This window comes from Neltuma alba, unplaced genomic scaffold (assembly GCF_004799145.2).
Source record: "Neltuma alba isolate B1F8T4 unplaced genomic scaffold, ASM479914v2 tig00013542_pilon, whole genome shotgun sequence".
Taxonomy (NCBI): Eukaryota; Viridiplantae; Streptophyta; class Magnoliopsida; order Fabales; family Fabaceae; genus Neltuma; species Neltuma alba.
In genome coordinates, this window is record NW_021637751.1 from 1 (window position 1) to 26,344 (window position 26,344).

The 26,344-nt window shown below is 34.0% G+C and overlaps 1 protein-coding gene and 1 long non-coding RNA gene across 2 annotated transcripts in view; both read left to right on the plus strand.

Annotated features, from left to right (window-relative positions):
- The first annotated feature begins 2,966 nt into the window (after window positions 1-2,966).
- On the plus strand, window positions 2,967-5,154 carry LOC114738136 (uncharacterized). Its single transcript, XR_003739492.1, has 3 exons — window positions 2,967-3,199; window positions 4,846-4,934; window positions 5,009-5,154. It is a non-coding gene; the product is annotated as an uncharacterized LOC114738136 (long non-coding RNA).
- An 8,142-nt stretch (window positions 5,155-13,296) lies between these two features.
- Window positions 13,297-26,344, plus strand: part of LOC114738137 (putative disease resistance protein At3g14460) — a 31,296-nt gene continuing 18,248 nt past the window's right edge. Inside the window, exon 1 of the transcript XR_003739493.1 lies at window positions 13,297-13,493. The gene's annotated coding sequence lies outside the window, so the exon portion shown is untranslated. The remainder of the gene's footprint in view (window positions 13,494-26,344) is intronic.

The following is a 26,344-nucleotide window of genomic DNA, read 5'->3' on the forward strand; positions in this document are numbered from 1 at the left end:
ACAACCAACTATCTGTGATTTCTATAGTGGGTATGGGTGGTCTGGGTATAAAACTACTCTTGCCCAGCTCGTATATAATGATAGAAGGTAATGGATGGATTCAACCTCAAAGTTTGGGTGTGTGTCTCTGATGAGTTCGATGTGTTAGGGTAACAAAAACAGTTTATGAGGCAATCACTGGATCTAAGGATGATACCAATGATTTAAATATGCTTCAAATTAAATTGAAACAACAACTAACTCAAAAGAGGTTTCTCCTTGTTTTGGACGACGTGTGGAATGAAAATTTATGCTATGGGAGGCCTTGCAATCACCATTTAATCATGGGGCTCTAGGAAGCAAAATTCTTCTAACCACCCGTAGTGGAAAAGTTGCTTCAACCATGCGTTCTGCTAATATACTTTAATTAAGCCGTTATCAGAAGGAGATAGTTGGTCATTATTTAGTAGATATGGATTCCATGATGGAAATGTTTATTGTGCAAACTCCGACTTTGAAGAAATTGGTAGAAAAATCAGTAAAAAATGCAAAGGCTGCCTTTGGCTTTGAAAGCCATTGGGAGTCTCTTGTACACAGAATCATCTCGTGAGCAATGGAATGAAATTTTGGAAAGTGAGATATGGGAGGACAAAAGTGATAGCAAGATTCTCCCTGCTTTGAGACTGAGTTATTGCTACCTCCCCTCTCATCTCAAAAGATGTTTGCTTATTGTTCAATATTTCCCAAAGATTATAATTTTGATAAGGAGCACTTAATTCAACTGTGGATGGCAGAAAATTTTCTTACATGTGCTCATAAAGCAAAGATGGGAGAGAAGTAGGAGGAGAACAATTCTTTCATGACCTTTATTGAGGTCACTTTTTCAACGGTCACCAGTAGATAGATACACTCGTTTCGTCATGCATGATCTTATTAATGATATGGCAAAAGTTGAATATGGAAAGTTTTGCCATAGGTTGGAGTTAGATGATGTAAATAAGTTGACAGAAATGACCCGCCATATTTCATTTTTGAGAAATACTATTAATACATTCGAACGATTTGAGGTTATACACATGGCTAATAAATTGCGCACTTTCTTGCCTCTATCTATGCAAGGTCACAGAAGTACAAGCTGTAACTCCATTCTTCACTTTATATCTGGCAAGTTTACTCACAATTTGCCATCCAAGTTCACTTGCATGCGAGTTTTATCTTTGTCTGATCATGTCATCATTCAGTTACCCGATTCAATAGGAAACCTCAACATCTCCGTTATTTGGACTTATCAGGAACTAAAATAAGGAAACTACCTGATTCAATATGCCAACTTCATCATTTGCAAACGCTAAAGTTGTGGCGTTGTTGTCTTTTGGAAATGTTGCCAATGGATTTTCATAAACTCATGAATCTACGTCACCTTGATTTTCGTGAAACTCAAGTGAGAGAGATGCCAAAGCAACTGGATAAATTGAAAAATCTTCAAGTGCTATCATCATTCATTATAGACAAATCTGGAGAGACCAGCATCAAATATTTAGAAGGACTTGATCTTCATGGACCACTTTCCATCTCGGGATTGCAGAATATGGTTCCTTCCATGCTGCTTTAGCGGTCAATTTGAGAAGCAAGATACACCTAAAGGAGTTAACATTAGAATGGTGCATAGACAATGAAAAATCACCACATGATAAAGATGTGCTGGAGAACTTTCAACCGCATAAAAATTTAAAAAAGCTATCAATTGTCAACTACGGTGGTATTGAGTTTCCAAATTGGCTTGCAGATCATTCGTTGTCCGATTTAGTGTCCCTAGAGCTAAGGCATTGCAAATACTGTGTATCCTTGCCATCAATTGGCCTCTTTCCATCGCTCAAGTCACTGTCGATTATATAGGGTTTCATAATATAGTAGCTATTGGTCCAGAATTTTGTGGAAGTAGTAGCTCTAATGCTTCATCCCTAGAAATCTTGAGGTTTGGAGATATGAAGAGTTGGGAGGAATGGAAGTGTGAACTTGTGTCACTAACTTTCCCTCATCTTCAAGAGTTGAGCATAGAAAATTGTCCCAAATTGAAAGGGCAACTTCCTCAACAACTTCCTTCTCTAAGGATACTAGTAATTTCCAAATGTGAGAAGCTTTTGCCTTCCATTCCCCAGGATCCATCTCTAGATAAATTGGTTCTAAGAAATTGCGGAAATGAGCAGTTGGAGAGTCTTCCATCATCTCTAAAAGTCCTTGACATTTCTGGAGGCTTCAAAAATTTATTATCAGTTGATAAAATTAAGAATGTCATTGCCAATTGTAACCTCCAAGAGTTGAAGTGTTCTGATTCTCCCCACTTAGAATTCCCATTGTGCTATTTTCATAACTTCATTCTTGAAATGGAGATAAGAGGGAGCTGTGACTCTCTCAAGTCTTTTCCTCTGGATTTATTCCCGAAGCTTCAATCATTGAAGTTGATTGACTGCAATAATCTTGAAATGATGTCTGTTTCAGAGGGGAACCATTTTTCTCTCACAAACTTATACATTTGAAAGTGTCCTAGATTTGTACGTTTTCCTGAAGGAGGGTTTTCGGCCCCCAAACTGGTATTGTGTTGCATCGAAGAATTGAAGAATTTGAAATCACTGCCAGAGAAGATGCGCATTTTCTTTCCCTCTCTCATATATCTGAAAATAATATGTTGCCCACAAGTGGAATCATTTTCAGAGGAAGGTTTCCCATCAAATCTCCAATATCTTGATGTCTTGGAATGCCCGAAACTTGTAGCCTCTCGAAGGGGGTGGCATCTGGGTAGGCTTACTTCGCTGCTTCACTTAGGGATTGAAGATGCAGATGAGGAGTCTCTTCCTGATATTGGACTACTTCCGCCTACTATTACTTGTCTTTCATTCCATAACTGCCCAAATCTTAGATCATTGGAACACAAAGGTCTTTGCCACTTATCCTCGTTGGAAGGATTGGGATTTCGTGGCTGCCCTAAACTCCAGCACTTTCCAAAGGAGGGTTTGCCTAATTCCCTTTGCATGCTACAGATTATGGGCTGTCCCTTGCTCAAAAAGAAGATCCAAAGACAAAATGGAAAATATTGGGCAATTATTTCTCATATCCCTTTTTGTAGCATTGATGATGATGGAGTAGCATTTTAAGCGACCTTCTCACTCATGAAGGCATCAGTTTTCCCACTAATGCTATCCATTCCGCATTCACTCGTTAGGTATGTATTCACTCCTTTTTTAAAGTTTCAAGTGATGAACATAATTTTCTTTCTTTTGTCTATGCGTTTAAGATTGAAAGATTTGCCAGATTATCTGAATTTCAAATCATAAAAACTCAGCTTTATTTGTTTATTGCGCAAGTGCTGCACATGATGGTGGTTCCCAGCTTTATTCTGTTGGAATTCTAAATCATAAATATATATATCTCCTTATGTTTGCACTGACTTATTTATAGATTTGCTTGTTTATATGAAATTTTATTTTTGTAGATGTTAGATAGCAAAGGTGCATAAAATGAACATAATTTCTTTAACCAAGAACCTCCGTTACACTTCAAATTCTAATTCGGAATCATGAGTATTATTTTGCTGTTGGCTGTTTTTTTCACTTCACATTGTTAAACATGGCCAATGCTCCGGGTACTTTTATTAGGTATCTATTCTGTTTCATGTTTCTTTTTTCAAAATTTTGAACGTTGAGTAATGGAAGAAAATCTCAACTTGCTTTTGACAGGTTCTTAAAAACCAAGAATTTTCAAAGGAAATAACTATCAATATAAAATGCTTGTTTCTATTTTTAGTATGAAGTTTTATGAGAAATTGAAGAGGGGAAAAGTACATGCAACACTTTATTGCTTTTATCATTTGTCTTATAAAATAGGGTAAGGGGGGTCTCCACTTCCCTTCCCTTCCACTTTTCATCTTGATCATAAGATTGAAATTTTAATGGTTTAGGTTTCATATTTATAAAATTATAAATAAAATGTTAAATTTTAAAAAGAAAGTAAAATAAAACTACTAAATTTTAGCTAGAATAATTCAAAAAATACTAAAAATTACTTTCTAAAACATGAAATCTGAACAGTTTAAACTTTCATTCTTAATAGTTGCAATGAGAAGTAGATGGAAATAGAAGGGAAGGGAAGTGAAGAGACCCTTTACCCCACATGTGATGAATTAAAAATTCCTTTATGTTAACTAATAATGATATCAGATTAATTGATAGTTTATGGTGTAGTAGATGAACCAACATGAAACTGATGAGCTGGACAAATGGACTACGTTTTGACTGTTTATATTCAAATCTTCCCGGGGGCATCGATGTAATTAGCTTGGTCATGTGTGTGTGTTTGTATTCTGAAAGGCGAAAACTTAGCATCTAAAATGTGGGTGTTTATGTCAAATGATACTTACGGTGGCATTTCTATGGTCAATAGTGGCAGATTGACTTTTACGATGAATGCAGATATGAATTTGATGCCAGCGTTGTCACCAAAGTTGCGTGATCTTCCTGGTAGGCCATGTTTTAGTGTAATGCTGGCCTTTGCAGAACCTCTAACCTTAGTATGATAGCAGCTATACACCTCTAAAGTTATCATTAATAGTGAATGAAATCAGTATGGCTTGTTTGATTTCCTTATTCACTGCATGATTGGTTTTGGCTTGGCCATTTTCTATTTCCTTCTGTATACGTGGCTTGCTATCGAAATTGAAAATTGAACTTGGTAGGGAAGACGGGACCTGTCCGTGTAATTATTGTAGTTAATGATACTAAAACAAAATAATGGCTTGACTAGGTCTTTTAAATGTATACTGAAACATAGTCTTCTGTGAAACAAATTCAATTGATGGTTTAAATTTTTCAGATACTCTTCAAAGGCTTCTTCATTGAGAATTCTAGCACTTTAAGGTGGGCTCATTGCGAGAGCAGCAAGCCAGGCCGTTCTACTCATAGGTATTTGTTTAATCTTCCATCATTTTCCATTAATCTATAACTTATTCATTGCCAGTGGCATGTTTACTTTACAGTGAAAGGTGGGTTCTTCATTCAACAGAAGAATATGTAGAGGACATAATTGCTCAAACTGGACTCAAGAAGCCATCAGACACAACACTGAAAAAAGTGGCTAATGAGCTTTTCCAAGAATCTCAAAGCACAAGACTCGACATATCTCAACCCCTTTTAAGAAAGTCCATAGATGGTATGTAAATAGGAGTCCTGTACTGCTAATTCTTGCAACTTGGACATATGCGTCACATATCCAATATTTGGTAGGCTTGGACTGGAGTGTCTTAAGAAAAGAATCGTGAAAAGGACGTATTTGGATTGAGGAGAATGGGAGAGAAAATTTGATTTAAATATTTTCCCAACTTCAAATCTAACTCAAATCTGACTTTTTCCTTCATTCTTCTTGATTCAAGCATACCATTAAGTCGATATTTGTACAAGTTCAAATCAACATAACATTTTTCTTACGAAATCCAGATCTAAAGCATATCCCTGTGGGAATTTGTGCAGTTCTTGAGTATGTGATATAGCCGCTGTTTTTTAAACAGACCTATAAAAGGAAAGTCAAGGGGACAACCAGGTCAGATAAATGAAACAGTAGAATGGCGGTGGACTTAGTCTAACTTCAGGGCTACTTTTGTCCTTTTATTACTGCTGCCTATATTTTGACTCGGCTGTGTTTTTTGGGGGGGGGGGGGGGGGGTTTGTAATTTGGAGAGTGTTGCTTTAGGAAGGGATTGGCCTCTCGAACACCAGTGAGGACCTTGCTGTAGCTTGGTTGTTTATTTTATATTTTGATTTGTAAGTATTAGGGGATTAGGATTTTGAGCGGAACTAGCATTCGATTCTTATTTTGTAATTTGGTTCATATTTCAGTACTGTATTAATAAAAATCTCAGGATTTCCCCTCACTTGCCTCGTTCGATTGTTATATTTTCTTGATTTATCAGCTTTGTAGAATGGGCCCTATCAGTATATGTGTTGGAAAGATAGGAATGGTAATAATTATTTTCGAAGTCCATGGATTGGAAGCATGTAAAATGTGAAAATTTTGATAACTTAAAGCTCACTTGTTAGTTATAAAAACATTATATAAAGAATCCATGGAATGAACTTACTGCATTTTAAATTCCTTGCATTGTGAAATCCCTATGAACAAGTCCTGAGGGCATTATGCAAATAGAGACTGATTCGCTTTTCTTTTCTTTGACAGGCTCTTATATTGTGTCCATTGAACGTGAGAGACTCTTCTCCTCATGTTGTCCAATTGCTAAGGAAGGCCACCACTTTTTCCCTTTTAATATCAGAAGCAAAGTAGCACATCCAACTGCTCAATGTTCATTCATAAGTAAACTCCCATGAAATTGATTGCCAAGAAGGTGGTGTGCTTTTAGTGCTGCTCGAAACCTATCTTCCTCACATTCTGAGATTTTGTTAGTCTTTTAAAAGTTGAGTTTTTTAGCAGATATTGTAAGACAATAACTTCTCTTCTTTCTTGAGTAAAATTATAGCTGTTTGGGGTTGCACTAGGATGTAATGGCATCACTGCTGTAGATAGTTTACTGGTGTCATGGTTTGGGATTGTAAAAACTTGATTCCCTTCTTCATTAAACTGTGGTTACTTACCATGGATAGAGATTCTCTTGTTTTATACTTGAGAAATGAATACAAGACTTTGAAATTTGTGTCCAAATGTTTTCATGGTGAGTGATTTTCTTACCTTATTAAGCAGTTTTCTTGTTTAAATCCTTTGTCAGAAGAACTTTATTTGGAAAACAATATTTAATCGATTTCAACTTCGCTGAGAAACTCTGATAGAAGTGCGATATTCACAGCATTCAACTTTGTATATAGACATGCGATTCTAGCAAATTCTTGAAGACTATGGTATGAATAAACAAGTGATTTATTCAAGTAGAGTAAGTAGTTGTTTAAACCATTTAGCTTTAAGAAACTTCACCCACCATCCGCCTAAATTCTCATTCAACTAAGTCAACCGATGGGTAAAAATCTATACTAGCATTTACTGATTCTGGTTTACGGCCATGACTATGAGAATTATATTGTATTTTATTTGGGTATGCATTCCTCCTTGTTAGGAGCATTATCATACTTTCTTGGGAACAAGACGGGGAGTTGTTAAACTTTGAAAAGTTTAAAAGGAAATAACAGTTTTGACAATGTGTAAGATGGAGACTTCAACTTATTTTATTTTCTGTGAAGTGATAAAATTCCAACATAAGCCCCCCCCAAAAAAAAATCAGATTTTGATTATTAAGAGTTTTCTGTTCTATTGCCTTTTCCCATCTCATGATAGTCCTAGTGGATTTTAAAAAATTTTGTTATAATTAGGAATTTACTTGGGACCACAATGGGCTCCTTTTTTGAAAGTAATAATTAGGCGCTCTTCATTGTTTGCTCTTGGTTCGTAGTTTAAGATATCCAAATAAGAACAAGCCTTATTGACCTGAATGGCTTGTCTAATTACCCTTCATTGAAATCTTTTTTCTTTTTTCCCCCCACAATGACTTTTTTGCTTTGAAAATGAATTACAATTGCACTACTTCTTAACCACAATATCTTCATATTTGATGTTTATTTATATAAGAAATATCAAATATTCATTTCATTAATATAAAAAAACATATTTTTTGCCAACCAAATAAAAAAATTTAATAACACATTTCAGTAAAATTTTCACTTAAAGTTTTCAAATCACACATTTTAAATTAAAGACTAGTATGACAGTATTTAACTGCAAAGTCATAATTTCAATTTGTTGATTAAATTTATTGAGTCAACATTTTTTAAACAAAACTAATCATGTTAATATTAAGGAATTGAAAAATTATTTTAAAAAAATTTTAAGAAATTAAACTGAAACTTGATACAGATATAGATAACCAAACTTATATGTTCGCATGAAAATATGTAATTTTAGCTTATAAGATGTTATGACTCTCCATTGAGTTGTCTATCACAATGCATGGTGGTTTAGGCGTTGAGCACAATAATAATTAATGCATAGTCTAAACACATAATGTCAACGAAATTAAACAATGAAATGAATAAATTTGGTAATTAGATGTTCCTTTTTTTTTTTTTTTTTTCTTTTTGGTTGCCAGAAGTGAGATGTTAGAACTGGAACCTAAAAGTCTTCATTTTGATCGATATTTTGCCGCAGTCTAAACGCAATCTTCATTTTGATCGATTTTTTTCCGCACAATAAAGTCTTCATTTTGACCTTGAGCACAAAAATAATTAGTACACAGTCTAAATGCACAAAGTCATGAATTTGATTAACCAACTAATCACTGTATAGTCCTGCGGTACTTAATGTGAATCCTAATTAACTAATTACAGTAGATTAGGGTTGTTAATTAAATTAATTAATATGATTTTTTTAAAAATACTTTAAGAATCTTCCTTAATTTCCTCTTCCTTTCCTACTTGATTATTATTAGGAAGACATTAACAAGATTAATTTAGTAAAAAGATTGATAAACTTGTGAAATAAGTCTTACATATAAGATCAGCATCAACTCTTCAATTTGTATCTACGTTAAAGACCGGAGGAATAATATTTATTCGAAATGACATTATACATAATATTAAAATATTATAATTTATTTTTCAAGCAAGAGAGATCTGTGTAACTCTTTTTTTCCAAAAAATAAATATTTACGAATAATTCACGGAAAGATATATCAAATTGAATCATAATGTTTTTATACATAAATTCATATATAAAAATAATGAGTAAAACTCCTATAAGCAGTTAGGGGAGCACATGAACAGGCCACGACCTTGCCTAATATCTACATCGAAAGATGAGTTGCAACCCTGTTCCCTGACCTTGTCCACAACGATGTGGCAAGTCTTTGAAATTAAACTCACCTAGAATTTTTAAAGTGAAAAATAACACTTTTATAAAAAAAAATATTTTCAGAACTACAATATCTCATATTTAACATTTATTTATATAAGAAGTAGAGTATCAACCACTCATTTCATTAATAAAAAGAAAATAAAGGTTAATATTCTTTTTAATCTTCAATGAAGTCAAAGTTCAAGATTAAAAACTGCATTAGTTTTTGTTTACATAAATGTTTATAATAAAAATATATAATTTCAGCGCATGAAAGACGCGGAATCTCCATTAAATCGTAAAGCACAAGGCACGGTCGCTTTGAAGTTCGTGCTTTGATGGATATTTTCTTGCGTGGTTGACGGGATGAAGATGATAATGGAATGACTAATACGTGGTCCAAAACACTTCGTAATGTCAAAGAAATACAGCAATGGAATGAACTGGGAACTCGAAAGTCTTCATTTTGATCGATGTTTTGTAGCGCGGTTGACGGGATGCTAAAAACTGAATGCATTTTGCCATTTTCTGGCCAATCACAAAATCCACGAAGTCACACACTCCTTGCATTGCAATAACCTTTCCCACTTTCGCATTTTCATCACGTTCTTTTTCGTTTTGCGTTTGCACAAGCACAACATCTTCATCTATATGTAGCGGGAGCTTTGGTTGGCGGTGCTTTTCTTTCTGCTTTTCTTCAGGTGGCTTTTGATAGGCTGGCTTCTCGGGATGTTCTGGACTTCTTCAACAAACGAAAATTGAATAGACATTGCTTAATAAGTAGATTATAAACGAGGTTTTATAATTACAACCGGAAGCAGTAGTACACAGTATAAACGCACAATGTCATGAATTTGATTAACCAACTAATCACTCTATAGTCTTCCAATTCTTAATATAAGATCTATTAATTAATTTAAGTAGATTAAGAATGTTAGTTAAATTAGTTAATATAATATATTTTTCTAAAATACCCTAAGCATCTCCTTTAATTTCCTCCTTTCTTTTCTACTTGATTATTGTTGGGAGAAATTAATAGAATTAAATTAATAAAAAATTAACAAACTTGTGAAATAAGTCTTACATATAAGACTAGCATCAACTCTCCAATTAGGTCTTGGTAAGATCAGAAGAATAATGTTTATTCAAAGTGACATTGTAAATAAGTTAAAAATAGGGAAAATGACAATAAAATACCACCTGAATTCCAAAAAGACAAATAAGGGATCTGAATAAGCAAAATGACAAATAGGGCACTGGGTACCAATTTGGAATATAGATTTTCGGCCAAAAGACCGAATTGCCCTGATTGTCTCTGAACATTGAGCAGTGTATTCATGCGATAGAGAAAGGAAGAAACTGATTTCCTTCTACGAAACTAAATCCAAGTTCCTGCAGTCACCAAAAAGGATTTTTCGAAATCACGTTGCCATCGTCGTAGGAGTAGATTGCCATCGCTGAATTTGGTTACCATCGCTAAAATACATTGCCCTGTCTGAAATAACTTGTACCCCTGAAATTGTCGTCGTCGAAGAGGTCGCTGAAGTATTTGAATTATTCATGAGTGAGTAGAAGTTGATGGCGGGATTTGGATTATTCATTTTTGTGGCTGTTTCATGGTGAAATAGGAACAGGATTATTGCATTTGAGGGTTCATATTCAATATTTGGTGAATGATGAAGCAGAAATCAGAAAATAGTCGCAAGCAATTACGTAATGTAATTGCTGTCATATGTTTGCTGGTTTTTGGTAAATCCCATTCCGTGAATGGTAAATCCCATTCCGTGAATGGTAAATTTTAATATACATGTAGTTAATTATGAAACTTAATAGTTCAATGTTTATTGTGATGTACTTCAGGTGCACGTTCACTGAATGATTTATTTATGCTTACAAGTTGCTCTTCCGGTGAAAACAGGTTTACAAAACCCATTGAAGAAGTGGTCACTTTCACTATAAAAGTTGTAAATCCCATTATGTGTTTTGTAAAATTCAGCGTGAAATTTTATTGGTGGTGAAAAGTAAGTTACTCATCCCCCGAAAATATATTGCAAAATCTATTAACAAAGCGGTCACTTTTATCACAAAAGTTGTAAATCCCAGCATATGTTTTATAAAATTCAACATGAAATTTTATTGGTTTTTAGAAACAAGTTACCTATCCCCTGAAAACAAGTTACAAAAGCCATTTAAGAAGTAGTCATTTTCACTATAAAAGTTGTAAATCTCACTGTGTGTTTTGTAAAATTCAATGTGAAATTTTATTGATTTTTAGAAACAAGTTGCTCATCCCCTAAAAAGAGGTTGCAAAACCCATTTAAGAAGTGATTATTTTCACTAAGAAAGTTGTAAATCTCACTACATGTTTTGTAAAATTCAACATATAATTTTATTGGTTTTTATAAACAAGTTGCCAATCCCTTGAAAACATGTTGCAAAACCCATTGAAGAAGTGATCATTTTCATTATGAAAGTTGTAAATCTCACTATGTGTTTTGTCAAATTCAGCGTGAAATTTTATTGATTTTTAGAAACAAGTTGCTCATCCCCTGAAAAGAAGTTGCAAAATTCATTTAAGAAGTGGTAATTTTCACTACAAAAGTTGTAAATATTACTCTATGTTTTGTAAAATTCAGCATAGAATTTTATTGGTTTTTAGAAACAAGTTGTCAATCCCTTGAAAACATGTTACAAAACCCATTGAAGAAGTGATCATTTTCACTACGAAAGTTGTAAATCTCACTATGTGTTTTGTCAAATTTAGTATGAAATTTTATTAGTTTTTAGAAACAAGCTGCCCATCTCCTGAAAACAAGTTACAAAACCCATTGAATAAGTGGTCATTTTTACTATGGAAGTTGTAAATCCCACTATACGTTTTGTCAAATTTAGCGTGAAATTTTATTAGTTTTTACAAACAAGTTATTTATCTCCTGAAAACAGGTTGCAAAACCCATTAACAAAGTAGTCACTTTCACTACAAAAGTTGTAAATCACAATATGTATTTTGTAAAATTCATAATTAACTACATGTATAGTAAAATTTACCATTCACATAGTGGGATTTACCATTCACGTAGTGGGGTTTACCAAAAACCAGCAGGCATATGACAGCAGTTACGTAACGTAATTGCTTGTCATTGTTTTCTGATTTCCACTTCATCTTCCCCGCAGGTTCACTCCCTCTCTCACTACAAATCCTCTTTCCCACAACCAAAACCCACCAAATCAACAATCTCTACAGAATGGTGATGCGAAGGAGTAAGATAATAGCATTTCCAACATTCTTCTTTCCTTCTTCCCGCATTTCATCACCGTCGGTCTTCCTCTCTCCTTTCTCTCACTGCGTCGCTTTCTTCCTCTCTCCTTTCTCTCACTTTCAGACAGGGCATTTTGGTCTTTTGGCCAAAAATCTGAATTCCAGATTGGTACCCAGTCCCCTATATGTCATTTTGCTTATTCAGGTCCCTTATTTGTCTTTTTGGAATTCATGTGGTATTTTATTGTCATTTTCCCTTAAAAATATTATAATTTATTTTTCAAGCAAGAGAAATCACATAACAGTGTAACTCTTTCTTTTTTTAAAAAAATATTTATGAATAATTTATGGAAAGATGTATCAAATTGAATCATAACATTTTTATACATAAATTCATATGTAAAAGTAATGTGTGACACTCTCATAGTCAGTTAGGAGTGCACCTGGATAAGCAAGTTCCTTGACCTAATTTGAAGGATAAGCTACAGCCCTCTTTCCTAACCTTGCCTATGGCAACGTAGTGAGTTTTCAGAATTCAACTTACTTAGAATTTTTTAAGTGAAAAATTACACTCTTATAAAAAATACATATTTTCTATTTAAACTATTTAAAATCCTTTTTAATTTGTCAAAAAAAAAAAAAAAAGGATTCACACACTAACATCTCTTGCCATAAAAAATGAATCACAATTCCACTATTTCTTAACCACAATTCCACGATGCAGTTGTTTTGACCTTGAGAACAATAATAATTAATACGCAGTTTAACACACCTCAAAATGTTGAGGAAATAAAATAATGGAATGACTTTTGTAGTTAGATTTTTAATTCTTTTGACTAGATGTTAGATGTTACACGTTAGAACTGGAAACTTGAAAGTCTTGGAACGTGGCTGATGGTAATGGCTGAAAGCCGACCGCATTACCTCGCCACACTAACCAAACCCACAAAGTCACAACTTCCTTGCATTGCATAGCGTTTCCAACTTCTGCATTTTCATCTCGTTCTTTTCATTTTGCATTTGCACAAGCAGAACAACTTCATCTATGGCAGGAGCTTTGGTTGGCGGTGCTTTTCTTTCTGCTTTTCTTCAGGTGGCTTTTGATAGGCTGGCTTCTCGGGCTGTTCTAGACTTCTTCAACAAACCAAAATTGAACCGGACATTGCTCAATAAGTTGAAGATCGTGCTGTTATCCATCGATGCTGTGGTTGACGATGCAGAGCAAAAGCAGATCACTAACCCGAAGGTGAAGGACTGGATTGATTTGGTGAAAGATGCCGTGTTCGATGCTGAGGATGTCTTGGATGAGATTGATTATGAAATGTGCAAGCGCAAGCTGGAAGCTGAACAAAAGAGTCGAACCAGTGCTATGGGCAAGGTACGAAACTTCTTTAGCGCTTCTGTTAGTTCATTTGAGAAGGAAATTGAATGCAGGATGAAAAACGTCCTTGAAAATCTAGAATATCTTGCATCTCAAAGGGACATATTAAGATTGAATGAACGTAATAGTCGAGCTAGATTGGAAACTGCTATACCGGATAGATTGCCAACTACATCTTTAGTGGATGAAGCCGGAACATATGGTAGAGATGATGACAGAGAAACCATCATTGAATGGCTTCTATCGGAAAAGTATAACATCCAACTATCTGTGATTTCTATAGTGGGTATGGGTGGTCTGGGTAAAACTACTCTTGCCCAGCTCGTATATAATGATAGAAGGGTGATGGATGGATTCAACCTCAAAGTTTGGGTGTGCGTCTCGGATGAGTTCGATGTGTTGAGGATAACAAAAACAGTTTATGAGGCAATCACTGGATCTAAGGATGATACCAATGATTTAAATATGCTTCAAATTAAATTGAAACAACAACTCACTCAAAAGAGATTTCTCCTTGTTTTAGACGATGTGTGGAATGAAAATTATATGCTATGGGAGGCCTTGCAATCACCATTTAATCATGGGGCTCTAGGAAGCAAAATTCTTCTAACCACCCGTAGCGGAAAAGTTGCTTCAACTATGCATTCTGCTAATGTACTTCAATTGAAGGCGTTATCGGAAGGAGATAGTTGGTCATTATTTAGCAGATATGCATTCCATGATGGAAATGTTCTTTGTACAAACTCCGACCTTGAACAAGTTGGCAGAAAAATCTGTCAAAAATGCAAAGGGCTGCCTTTGGCTTTGAAAGCCATTGGGAGTCTCTTATACACAGAATCATCTCGTGAGCAATGGAATGAAATTTTGGAAAGTGGGATGTGGGAAGAGAAAAGCGACAGCGAGATTCTTCCTGCTTTGAGATTGAGTTATTGCTACCTCCCCTCTCATCTCAAAAGGTGCTTTGCTTATTGTTCAATATTTCCCAAAGATTATGATTTTGATAAGGAGCATTTGATTCAGCTGTGGATGGCAGAAAATTTTCTAACGTGTGCTCATCAAAGCAAAGATGGGAGAGAAGTCGGAGAACAATTCTTTCATGACCTATTATTGAGGTCACTTTTTCAACGGTCACCAGTGGATGACACTCGTTTCGTCATGCATGATCTTATTAATGATATGGCAAAAGCTGAATATGGAAAGTTTTGCCATAGGTTGGAGTTAGATGATGTAAATAAGTTGACAGAAATGACCCGCCATATTTCATTTTTGAGAAATACTATCACTACATTCAAACGGTTTGAGGTTATACACAGCGCTAATAAATTGCGCACTTTCTTGCCTCTATCTATGCAAGGTCATAGAAGTACAACCAATAACTCCATTCTTAGCTTTATATCTGGTAGGTTTACTCACAATTTTCCATCCAAGTTTACTTGCATGCGAGTTTTGTCTTTGTCTGATCATTTCATCGTGCAATTACCTGATTCAATAGGAAACCTCAAACATCTCCGTTATTTGGACTTATCAGGAACTAAACTAAGGAAACTACCTGATTCAATATGCCAACTTCATCATTTGCAAACACTAAAGTTGTGGCGTTGTTGTCTTTTGGAAAAGTTGCCAATGGATTTTCATAAACTCATAAATCTACGTCACCTTGATTTTCGTGAAACTCAGGTGAGAGAAATGCCAAAGCAATTGTATAAATTGAAAAATCTTCAAGTGCTCTCATCATTTATTATAGACAAATCTGGAGAGACCAACATTAAATATTTAGAAGGACTTGATCTTCATGGATCATTTTCCATCTCGGGATTACAGAATGTGGTTTCTTCTTCAGCTGCTTTAGCAGTCAATTTAAGAAGCAAGATACACCTAAAGGAGTTAACATTAGAATGGTGCATAGACAACAAAAAATCACCACATGACAAGGATGTGTTGGAGAGCTTTCAACCGCATAAAAATTTAGAAAAGCAATCAATTGTCAACTACGGTGGTATTGAGTTTCCAAATTGGCTTGCAGATCATTCGTTGTCTAATTTAGTCTCCCTAGAGCTAAGGCATTGCAAATACTGTATATCCTTGCCATCAATTGGCCTCTTTCCATCTCTCAAGTCGCTGTCAATTATAGGGTTTGATAATATAGCAGTTGTTGGTCCAGAATTTTGTGGAAGCAGCTCTAATGATTCATCCCTAGAAATCTTGAGGTTTGGAGATATGAAGAGCTGGGAGGAATGGAAGATTGAAATTTTATCTCTAACTTTTCCTCATCTTCAAGAGTTGAGTATAGAAAATTGTCCCGAATTGAAAGGGCAACTTCCTCAACAACTTCCTTCTCTAAGGATGCTAGTAATTTCCAATTGTGAGAAGCTTTTGTCTTCCATTCCCCAGGATCCATCTCTGGATAAATTGGTTCTAAGAAATTATGGAAATGAGCAGTTGGAATGTCTTCCATCATCTCTCAGAGTCCTTAACATTTCTGGAGGCTTCAAAAATTTATTATCAGTTGAGAAAATTGAGAATGTCATTGCCAATTGTAACCTCCAAGAGTTGAAGTGTTCTAATTCTCCCTACTTAGAATTCCCATTGTGCTATTTTCATAACTTCATTCTTGAAATGGAGATAAGAGGGAGCTGTGACTCTCTCAAGTCTTTTCCTCTGGATTTCTTCCCGATGCTTCAATCATTGAAGTTGATTGACTGTAACAATCTTGAAACGATGTCTATTTCAGAGGGCAACCATTTTTCTCTAGCAAACTTGTACATTCGAAAGTGTCCTAGATTTGCACGTTTTCCTGAAGGAGGGTTTTCGGCCCCCAAACTAGTATTGTGTTGCATCGAAGAATTGAAGAATTTGAAATCATTGCCAGAGAAGATGCGCATTTTCTTTCCCTCTCTCATATATCTGATAATAAGATGTTGCCCACGAGTGGAATCATTTTTAGAGGAAGGTTTCCCATCAAATCTCCAATATCTTGATGTCTTGGAATGCCCGAAACTTGTAGCCTCTCGAATGGGGTGGCATCTGAGTAGCCTTACTTCACTGCGTCACTTAGGGATTGGAGATGCAGATGACGAGTCTCTTCCTAATATTGGACTACTTCCACCTACTATTACTTGTCTCTGGTTCCATAATTGCCCAAATCTTAGATCATTGGAACACAAAGGTCTTTGCCACTTATCCTCTTTGGAAATATTGGGATTTCGTGGCTGCCCTAAACTCCAGCGCTTTCCAAAGGAGGGTTTACCCGATTCCCTTTGCATGCTACAGATTATGGGCTGTCCCTTGCTCAAAAAGAAGATCCAAAAACAAAATGGAAAATATCGGGCAATTGTTTCTCACATCCCTCTTAGCAGCACTGAAGATGATAGAGCAGCATTGTTAGGCGAGATTCTCATTCAGGAAGGCATTAGTTTTGCGGCTATCCTTTCTGCATACACTCGTTAGGTATGTATTCATTCCTTTTTTAAAGTTTCAAGTCATGAATATAATTTTCTTTCTTTTTCCTATGTGTTAAAGATTGAACGATTTGCTAGATTATCTAAATTTCAAATCATAAAACTCAGCTTTATTTGTTTGCTGCGCAAGTGCTGCACATCATGTTGGTTCCCAGCTTTCAATAGTCATGCTTATTTTGTTGGAATTTTAAGTCGTGTATATATATATATATATATATATATATCCTTATGTTTGCACTGATTTATTCTTAGATTTGCTTGTTTATATGAAATTTTTATTTTTGTAGATATTAATGATAGCAAAGCTGCATAAAATGAACATAATTTCTTTAAGCAAGAAGCTCCTTTACACTTCAAATTCTAATTAGGAATCATTAGTATTATTTTGTTGTTTGCTGTTGTTTCTACTTCAAATTGTTAAACATGGCCAATGCTACATGTATTCTTATAAGGTGTTTATTCTGTTTCCGTTTTTTTAAAAATTTTGAATGTTGAGTAATGGAAGAAGATCTCAACTTGCTTTTGAAATGTTCTTAAAAAAGTGAGAATTGTCAAAGGAAATAACTATCAATATAAAATGCTTGTTTCTATTTTCAGTACGAAGAGAAATTGAAGAGGAGAAAAGTGATTGCAATGCGTTATTACTTTTATCATTTGTCTCTTATAAAAGAGGGCAAGCAGTATTTCCACTTCCCTTCCCCTTTATTTCCATTTACTTCTCATCTCAATTGTAAGATTGAAATTTCAATAATTTGATCTCATATTTATAAAATTATAAATAAACTATTAAATTTTTAATAAATAAATAAAATAAAATAAAACTAATAAATTTTAGCCAGAATAATTCAAAAAAATACTAAAAATTATTTCATAAAATTATTTTCTAAAAAATGAAATCAAAACTGCTAGACTTTTAATCTTAATGTTGAGATGGGAAGTAGACGGAAATGGAGAATAAGGAAAGTGGAGAGACTCTTGACCCAGCATTTTTACGATGAATTAAAGATTCCTTTACGTTAACTAATAGTGATATCAGATTAATTTGGTAGTTTATGGTTTAGTAGATGAACCAACATGAAATTGATGAGCTGGACAAATGGACTATGTTTTGACCATTTTTATATTCAAATCTGCCCCAGTGGTGTCGACATAATTAGTTTGGTCATGTTTGTGTCTGTTTGTATTCTGAAAGGTGAAAACCTAGCATCTAAAATATGGGTGTTTATGTCAAATGATACTTACTGTGGCATTTCTATGGTCAATAGTGGCAGCTTGACTTTTGCGATGAATGCAGATATGAATTTGATGCCACAGTTGTCAGCAAAGTTGTGTCATCTTCCTGTTAGGCCATGTTTTGCTGTATTGCAGGCATATGCAAAGCCTCTAACCTTAGTATGATAGTAGCTATACCCCTTTGAAGTTGTCATTAATAGTGAATGAAATCTGTATGGGTTGTTTGATTTCCTTATTCACTGCACGATTGGTTTTGGCTTGGCCATTTTCTATTTCCTTCTGTATATGTGGCTTGCTATCGAAACTGAAAATTGAACTTGGTAGAGAAGACGGGAGTTGTCTATCTAATTATTAGAGTTAATCATACTAAAATAAAATAACGGCTTGATTTTGTCTTTTGAATGTATACTTAAAGATAATCTTCAGCGAAATAAATTCAATCTGTGGTTCAAATTTTTCAGATACCCTTCAAAGGCTTCTTTATTAAGAATTCTAGCATTTTAAGGTGGGCTCATTGCGAGAGCACAAGCCAGGCCGTTCTACTCATTAGTATTTGTTTAATCTTCTATCATTTTCCATTAATCTATAACTTATTGATTGCCAGTGGCATGTTTACTTTACAATGAAAGATGGGTTCTTCATTCAACAGAAGAATATGTAGAGAACATAACTGCTCAAACTGGACTCAAGAAGCCATTAGACACAGCACTGAAAAAAGTGGCTGATGAGCTTTTCCAAGAATTTCAAAGCACAGGACACGACATATCTCAATCTCCTTTTAAGAAAGCCCGCAGATGGTCAGTATATAAACAAGAGTCCTGAGTTTACTACTGATTCTTACAACTTGGACACATACGTCATGTATCCAATATTTGGTAGGTTGGACTAGAGTGTCTTGAGAAAAGAATTGTGAAAAGGGCGTGTTTGGATTGAGGAGAATGGGAGAGAAAATTTGATTTAAATATTTTTGCCAACTTCAAATCTAACTCAAATCTTTCTTTCTTCTTCATTCTTCTTGACTCAAGCATACCATTAAGTCGATATTTATACAAGCTCAAATCAACATAACATTTTTCTTACAAAATCCAGATCTGAAGCATATCCCTGTGGGAATTTGTGCAATTCTTGAGTATGTTTGTTGGAAAGATAGAGGATGGTAATAATTTATTTACGAGAGAAATTTTGATAACTTAAAGTTCACTTGTTAGTTATAAAAACATTATATAAAGAATCCATGAAATGAACTTACCGCATTTTAAATTCCTTGCATTGTGAAATCCCAATGAAAAAGTCCTGAGGGCATTACAAACAGAGACTGATTGGCTTTTCTCTTTGACAGGGTCTTATATCGTGTCCACTAAACATGAGAGACTCTTCTGCTCATATTGTCCAAGTGCTAAGGAAGGCCACCACTTTTTCCCTTTTACTCTTAACATCAGGAGCAAGATAGCACATCCAACTGCTCAATGTTCATTCATAAGCACAACTCCCATGAAATTGATTGCCAAGAAGGTGGTGTGCTTTCAATGCTGCTCAAAACCTATCTTCTTCACATTCTGAGATTCTGTTAGTCTTTTAAAAGTAGGGTTTTTCAGTAGATATTGTAAGACAACAACTTCCCTTCTTTCTTGAGTACAATTCTAGCTGCTTGGGGTTGCACTAGGATGTAGTGGCATCGCTGTTGTAGATAGTTTACTGGTGTTATGGTTACGGATTGTAAAAACTTGATTCCCTCTTCATTAAACTGTGGTTACTTACCATGGATAGAGTTTCTCTTGTTTATACTTGAGAAATGGATATAAGACTTTGAAATTTGTGTCCAAATTTTTACATGGTGAGTGATTTTCTTAACTCATTAAGCACTTTTCTTGTTTAAAACAGAACTTTATTTGGAAAACAATATTTTATTGATTTCAACTTCGCAAAGAAAGTCTGATAGAAATGACATATTCACAGCATTCAACTATGTATACAGACATGCGATTCTAGCAGAATTCTTCAAGATTATGGTATTGATAAACGAAGTGATTCACTCAAAATAGAGTGAGTGGTTGTTTTAAACGATTTAGCTTTAAGAAATCCAGAATCTGCCTAAATTCTCATTCAACTAAGTCAACCGATGGGTAAAAATCCATACTAGCATTTACTGATTCTGGTTTACGGCCATGACTATGACAACTATATACTGTATTGTACTACCTTCGATCTTAATTATAAGAGTATATTTGTAGATTATAAACGAAGTCTTGTAATTAAGACATGAGATAGTATTTGGGTATGAATTCCTCCTCCTATTAGGAAGATTGTCAAGCTTCCTTGGGAATAAGATGGAAGAGTTGTTAAACTTTGAAAAGGTTTAAATGAAATAGCAGTTTTGACAATATGTGAGATGGAGACTTCAACTTATTTTATTGAGAAAATTTCATTTAAGGACCACTGTAGCCAAGTAATGTCAGTCAACCTCCAAAATATTTGAAAATTTCAGTCAATCCTCTAAGACCAAAATGAAATTAAAATTCAAGGATAAAATTACAATACTACCCGTTCTTTTTATTTTCTTAAAAATAAATATTAATAGTCACCAGAGGTCGGAGGTCTGGCCGTTGGTGCTGAGGTGGCTGATGCCGAAGGTCGGAGCTCGCCACCAAACTCTGGTGGCTAAAGGATTCTTTTTAAAAATCAGGTGGCTAGAAGGGTTTGAACCCATTATCCCTTGGTACACCAAAAACAACGTGACTACCAAGCCAACCAAACCATTTAATTATATGAGGCAAAGGTGTGTGTGTGTGTGTATAACAAAACAAATGCAAGTGTCCAAATGTAAATGAATAAGTAAAATTTGATAATTTGCAAGTGAAATTCAATAATTCACAACAAAAATTGAGCCATTTACAAGTAATATAATGGAATTCACAACTCCAAATGTAAGTGTTTATGTACAAATGAGTAAGTAAAATTTGAAGATTTATAACAAAAATTCATGGATTTATAATCCAAATTCGGCGATTCACAAGACACATAAGGGAATTCTCAACTCTAAATATAAGTGTTTGAATGTGAATAAATGAGTGAAATTCAGCAATTTATAATAAAAATTCAGTGATTTGCAACTCAAATTCAGAGATTCACAGGAAACATAAATATTACAAAACTTATAAGAAAATTTACAACCTCAAAAATTTTGCTAATTAAGGCACCAGAGCTTCTATTCAGGGATGTTTCACTGTTAGCGGTGACATAGTTAAGTGAAGACCGGCATCTTCTTAATTTTGCTAACTAAGGCTCGGTCGAATAAAAAGGAATATGTAACATGGTATTAGAATTAATTACATATTGCCTTTATTTAATTTATATTTCTTCGTAATGCATATGATCTCAAGTTAGCTCTTTTACCCATTTTGTGTTCATCAGATACACTGTAATTTAATTATATTATAATTTTTCACAATGAATAAGATATTAAAATATGGTTTGTAGTATAAATAAATGTTAGGTGGATGACATATTGTCAATAATACGATTCTTCACGTACAGTCTTCATTTCTTTTGGCTCCACACACACACATATATTGAAGCCTTTGATAATTAACTCATAACATCTATATATTTAACAGATCATGATGAATAAATTCCGCAAGTTGAAAAATAATTCTAGATATTTGAAGCACAATTTAAATTAATCCACATTGCGTCTAAAAAGTATAATAGAATTCACAACCCAAATTAAGCCTCCCTGAATATAAGCTCCGGTGCCTTAATTAGCAAAACTTTTGAGATTGTGAATTCTCTTACAAGTTTGTAATATTTATGTTTTATGTGAATATCTGAATTTGAGTTGTAAATCTTTGAATTTTTATTATAAATTGCTGAATTTCGCTCATTCATTTACACTCAAACACTTATAATTGGGGTTGCGAATTCTTTTTTGTTTTTTGTAAATTGCCGAATTTAAGTTATAAATTCATGAATTTTTGTTGCAAATCTTTGAATTTTACTTACTCATTCACACATAAACACGCATTTAGAGTTGTGAATTCCATTATATTACTTGTAAATCACCGAATTTTTATTGTGAATAGTTAAATTTCACTTGCAAATTATCAAATTTCACTTGGTTATTTACACTTGGGCACTTATATTTGTTTTGTTATATATACTTATATATATTTCTTTGCAATATATAACTAAATGGTTTGGTTGGCTTAGTAGTTATATTACTTTTGGTGTGCTAAGGGGTCATAGGTTTAAACGCTCCCTGGCCACCTTATTTTAAAAAAGAAATCCCTTAGCCACTAGAGTCTGGTGGCCAACCACCAAAGCTCTGACCTTCAGCGTTGGCCACCTGAGCGCCAACAGCCCAAACCTCTGACTTTCGATGGCTAGAGCTTTGACGACCATTAATATTTACTTTTTAAAGAGATAAAAAAAGGGGTAGTATTATATAATTTTACCCTTAAATTTTAATTTCATTTTGGTCAAGGGGGTTGACTCACATTAATTGGATGCAGTGGTTTTTAAATGAAATTTTCCCTATTTTATTTTCTGTGAAGTGATAAAATTCGAACACAAACCCCAAAAAAAAAATCAGAGATTTTGATTATTAAGAGTTTTCTATTCTATTGTCTTTTACCATCTCATGATAGTCCTTGTGGATTCAACAAAATGTTAATTTTAATTTCATTTTGGTCCAAGAGGGTTGACTCACATTAATTGGATACAGTGGTTTTTAAATGAAATTTTTCCTATTTTATTTTCCGTGAAGTGATAAAATTCCAATACAAACCCCAAAAAAAAAATCGAAGATTTTGATTATTAAGAGTTTTCTGTTCTATTGTCTTTTACCATCTCATGATAGTCCTTGTGGATTTCAACAAAATGTTTGTCATAATTAGGAATTTACTTGAGACCACAATTGCCTCCTTATTTAAACGTAATAATTAGGCGCTCTTCATTGTTTGCTCTTGGTTCGGAGTTTAAGGTATCCAAATAAGAACAAGCCTTATTGGACCTGAATGGCTTGTCTAACTACCCTTCATTGAAATCTTTTTTCTTTTTTCCCCCCACAATGACTTTTTTTGCTTTGAAAATGAATTACAATTGCACTACTTCTTAACCACAATATCTTCATATTTGATGTTTATTTAATATAAGAAATATCAAATATTCATTTCATTAATATAAAATAAAACATATTTTTTGCCAACCAAATAAAAAAAAATTTAATAACACATTTCAGTAAAATTTTCACTTAAAATTTTCAACTCACATTTTAAATTAAAGATTAGTATGACAGTATTGAATTGCAAAGTCATAATTTCAATTTGTTGATTAAATTTATTGATTCAACATTTTTTTAACAAAACTAATCATGTTAATATTAATTAAGGAATTGAAAAATTATTTTTAAAATTTTTTTAAGAAATTAAACTGAAACTTGACAAAAATGTAGATAACCAAACTTATATGTTCGCATGAAAATATATAATTTTAGCTTATAAGAGGTTATGAATCTCGTTTAGTTGTCTATCACAATGCCCGGTGGTTTAGGCCTTGAGCACAATAATAATTAATACACAGTCTAAACACATAATGTCAAAGAAATTAAACAATGAAATGAATAAATTTGGTAATTAGATGTTCCGTTTTTCTTTGGTTACCAGAAGTGCGATGTTGGAACTGGAACTTAAAAGTCTCCATTTTGATCGATATTTCATCGCAGTCCAAACGCAGTCTTTATTTTGATCCATTTTTCCCCCCATACAGTCTTCGTTTTGACCTGGAGCACAAAAATAATTAGTACACAGTATAAACGCACCATGTCATGAATTTGATTAACCAACTAATCCTTCTATAGTCCTCCGATCCTTAATTTATTAAGTTCTAATTAACTAATTTGAGTATATTAATAATGTTAGTTAAATTAGTTAATATAATATATTTTTTTAAAATACCCTAAGTATCTCCCTTAATTTTCTCATTTTCTTTTCTACTTGATTATTGTTGGAAGAACATTAATAGGATTAATTTAGTAAAAAGTTGACAAACTTATGAATTAGGTCTTACATTAAGAATCAGAAGAATAATATTTATTCAAAGTGACATTATGCATAAGTTAAAAATATTATAATTTATTTTTCAAGCAAGAGAGATCACATAACTGTGTAACTCTTTTTTTTTTTAATAAATATTTATGAATAATTTATGGAAGGATATATCAAATTGAATCATAACGTTTTTATACGCAAATTCATATATAAAAGTAATGTATAACACTCCTATAGACAGTTAGGAGTGCACATGGATATGTCAGAGCCTTGCCTAATACCTAACTTGAAGGATAAGCTGCATTCTTCTTCTCTAATTTTGCCCCGTGACAATGTAGTGAGCTTTTAGAATTCAACTTACCTAAAATTTTCTAAGTGAAGAATTACACTTTTATAAAAAAAAAAAAAACATATTTTCTATTTTAACTATTTATAATCCTTTTTTTATTTGTCAAAAAAAAAAGACTCACGCGCTAATATCTCTTGCTATAAAAATGAATCACAATTCCACTATTTCTTAACCACAATTCCACGATGCACAGTTGTTTTGACCTCGAGAACAATAATAATTAATACAGTCTTTTTTTTTGGGTCAGAAATTAATACACAGTCTAAACGCCCTTCAAAATGTCAAGGAAATAAAATAACGGAATGACTTTTGTAGTTAGATTTTTAATTCTTTTGACCTGAAGTTAGATGTTAGAGGTTAGAACTAGGAACTTGAAAGTCTTCATTTTGATTCATATTTTCTAGCGTGGCTGACGGTTATGGTTGAAAGCCGACTGCATTTTATCGCCACACTCGGCAAACCCACAAAGTCACAACTTCCTTGCATTGCAATAGCCTTTGTAACTTCTGCATTTTCATCTCGTTCTTTTCAGTTTTGCATTTGCACAAGCACAACAACTTCATCTATGGCGAGAGTTTTGGTTGGCGGTTCTTTTCTTTCTGCTTTTCTTCAGGTGGCTTTCGATTGGCTGGCTTCTCGGGATTTTCTGGACTTCTTCAAAAAGCAAAAATTGAACCAGACGTTGCTCAATAAGTTGAAGATTGTGCTGTTATCCATCGATGCTGCGGTTGGCGATGCGGAGCAAAAGCACATCTCTAATCTGAAAGTGAAGGACTGGATTGATTTGGTCAAAGATGCCACCTTCGATGCTGAGGATGTCTTGGATGAGATTGATTATGTGCAAGCGCAAGCTGGAAACTGAACAAAAGAGTCGAACCAGTGCTATTGGCAAGGTACGAAACTTCTTTAGTGCTTCTGCTAGTTCATTTGAGAAGAATATTGAATCCAGGATGAAAAAAGTCCTCGAAAATCTAGAATGTCTTGCATCTCAAAGGGACATGCTAAGATTGAATGAACGTGATAGTGGTACTAGATTGAGAAGTGCTATGCCAGATAGATTGCCAACTACATCTTTAATGGATGAAAATGGAACATATGGGAGGGATGATGACAAAGAAACCATCATTGAATGGCTGCTATCAGAAAAGTATAACAACCAACTATCTGTGATTTCTATTGTGGGTATGGGTAGTCTGGATAAAACTACTCTTGCCCAGCTTGTTTATAATGATAATAGGGTGATAGATAGTTTCAACCTCAAAGTATGGGTGTGTGTTTCGGATGAGTTCGATGTGTTGAGGGTAACAAGAACACTTTATGAAGCAATCATCAAATCTAAGGACAATACCAATGATTTAAATATGCTTCAAATTAAATTAAAATAACAACTAACTCGAAAGAGATTTCTTCTTGTTTTAGATTACGTATGGAATGAAAATTATATGCTGTGGGAGGCCTTGCAATCACCATTCAATCATGGGTCTCTAGGAAGCAAAATTCTTCTAACCACTCGTAGCGGAAAAGTTGCTTCAACCATGCGTTCTACTAAAATAATTCCATTGAAGCCCTTACCAGAAGGAGACAGTTGGTCATTATTTAGAAGATATGCATTCCATGATGGAAATGTTCTTTGTGCAAACTCTGAACTTGAAGAAATTGGTAGAAAAATTAGTGAAAAATGCAAAGGGTTGCCTCTGGCTCTGAAAGCCATTGGGGGTCTCTTATACATAGAATTATCTCATAAGCAATGGAATGGCATTTTGA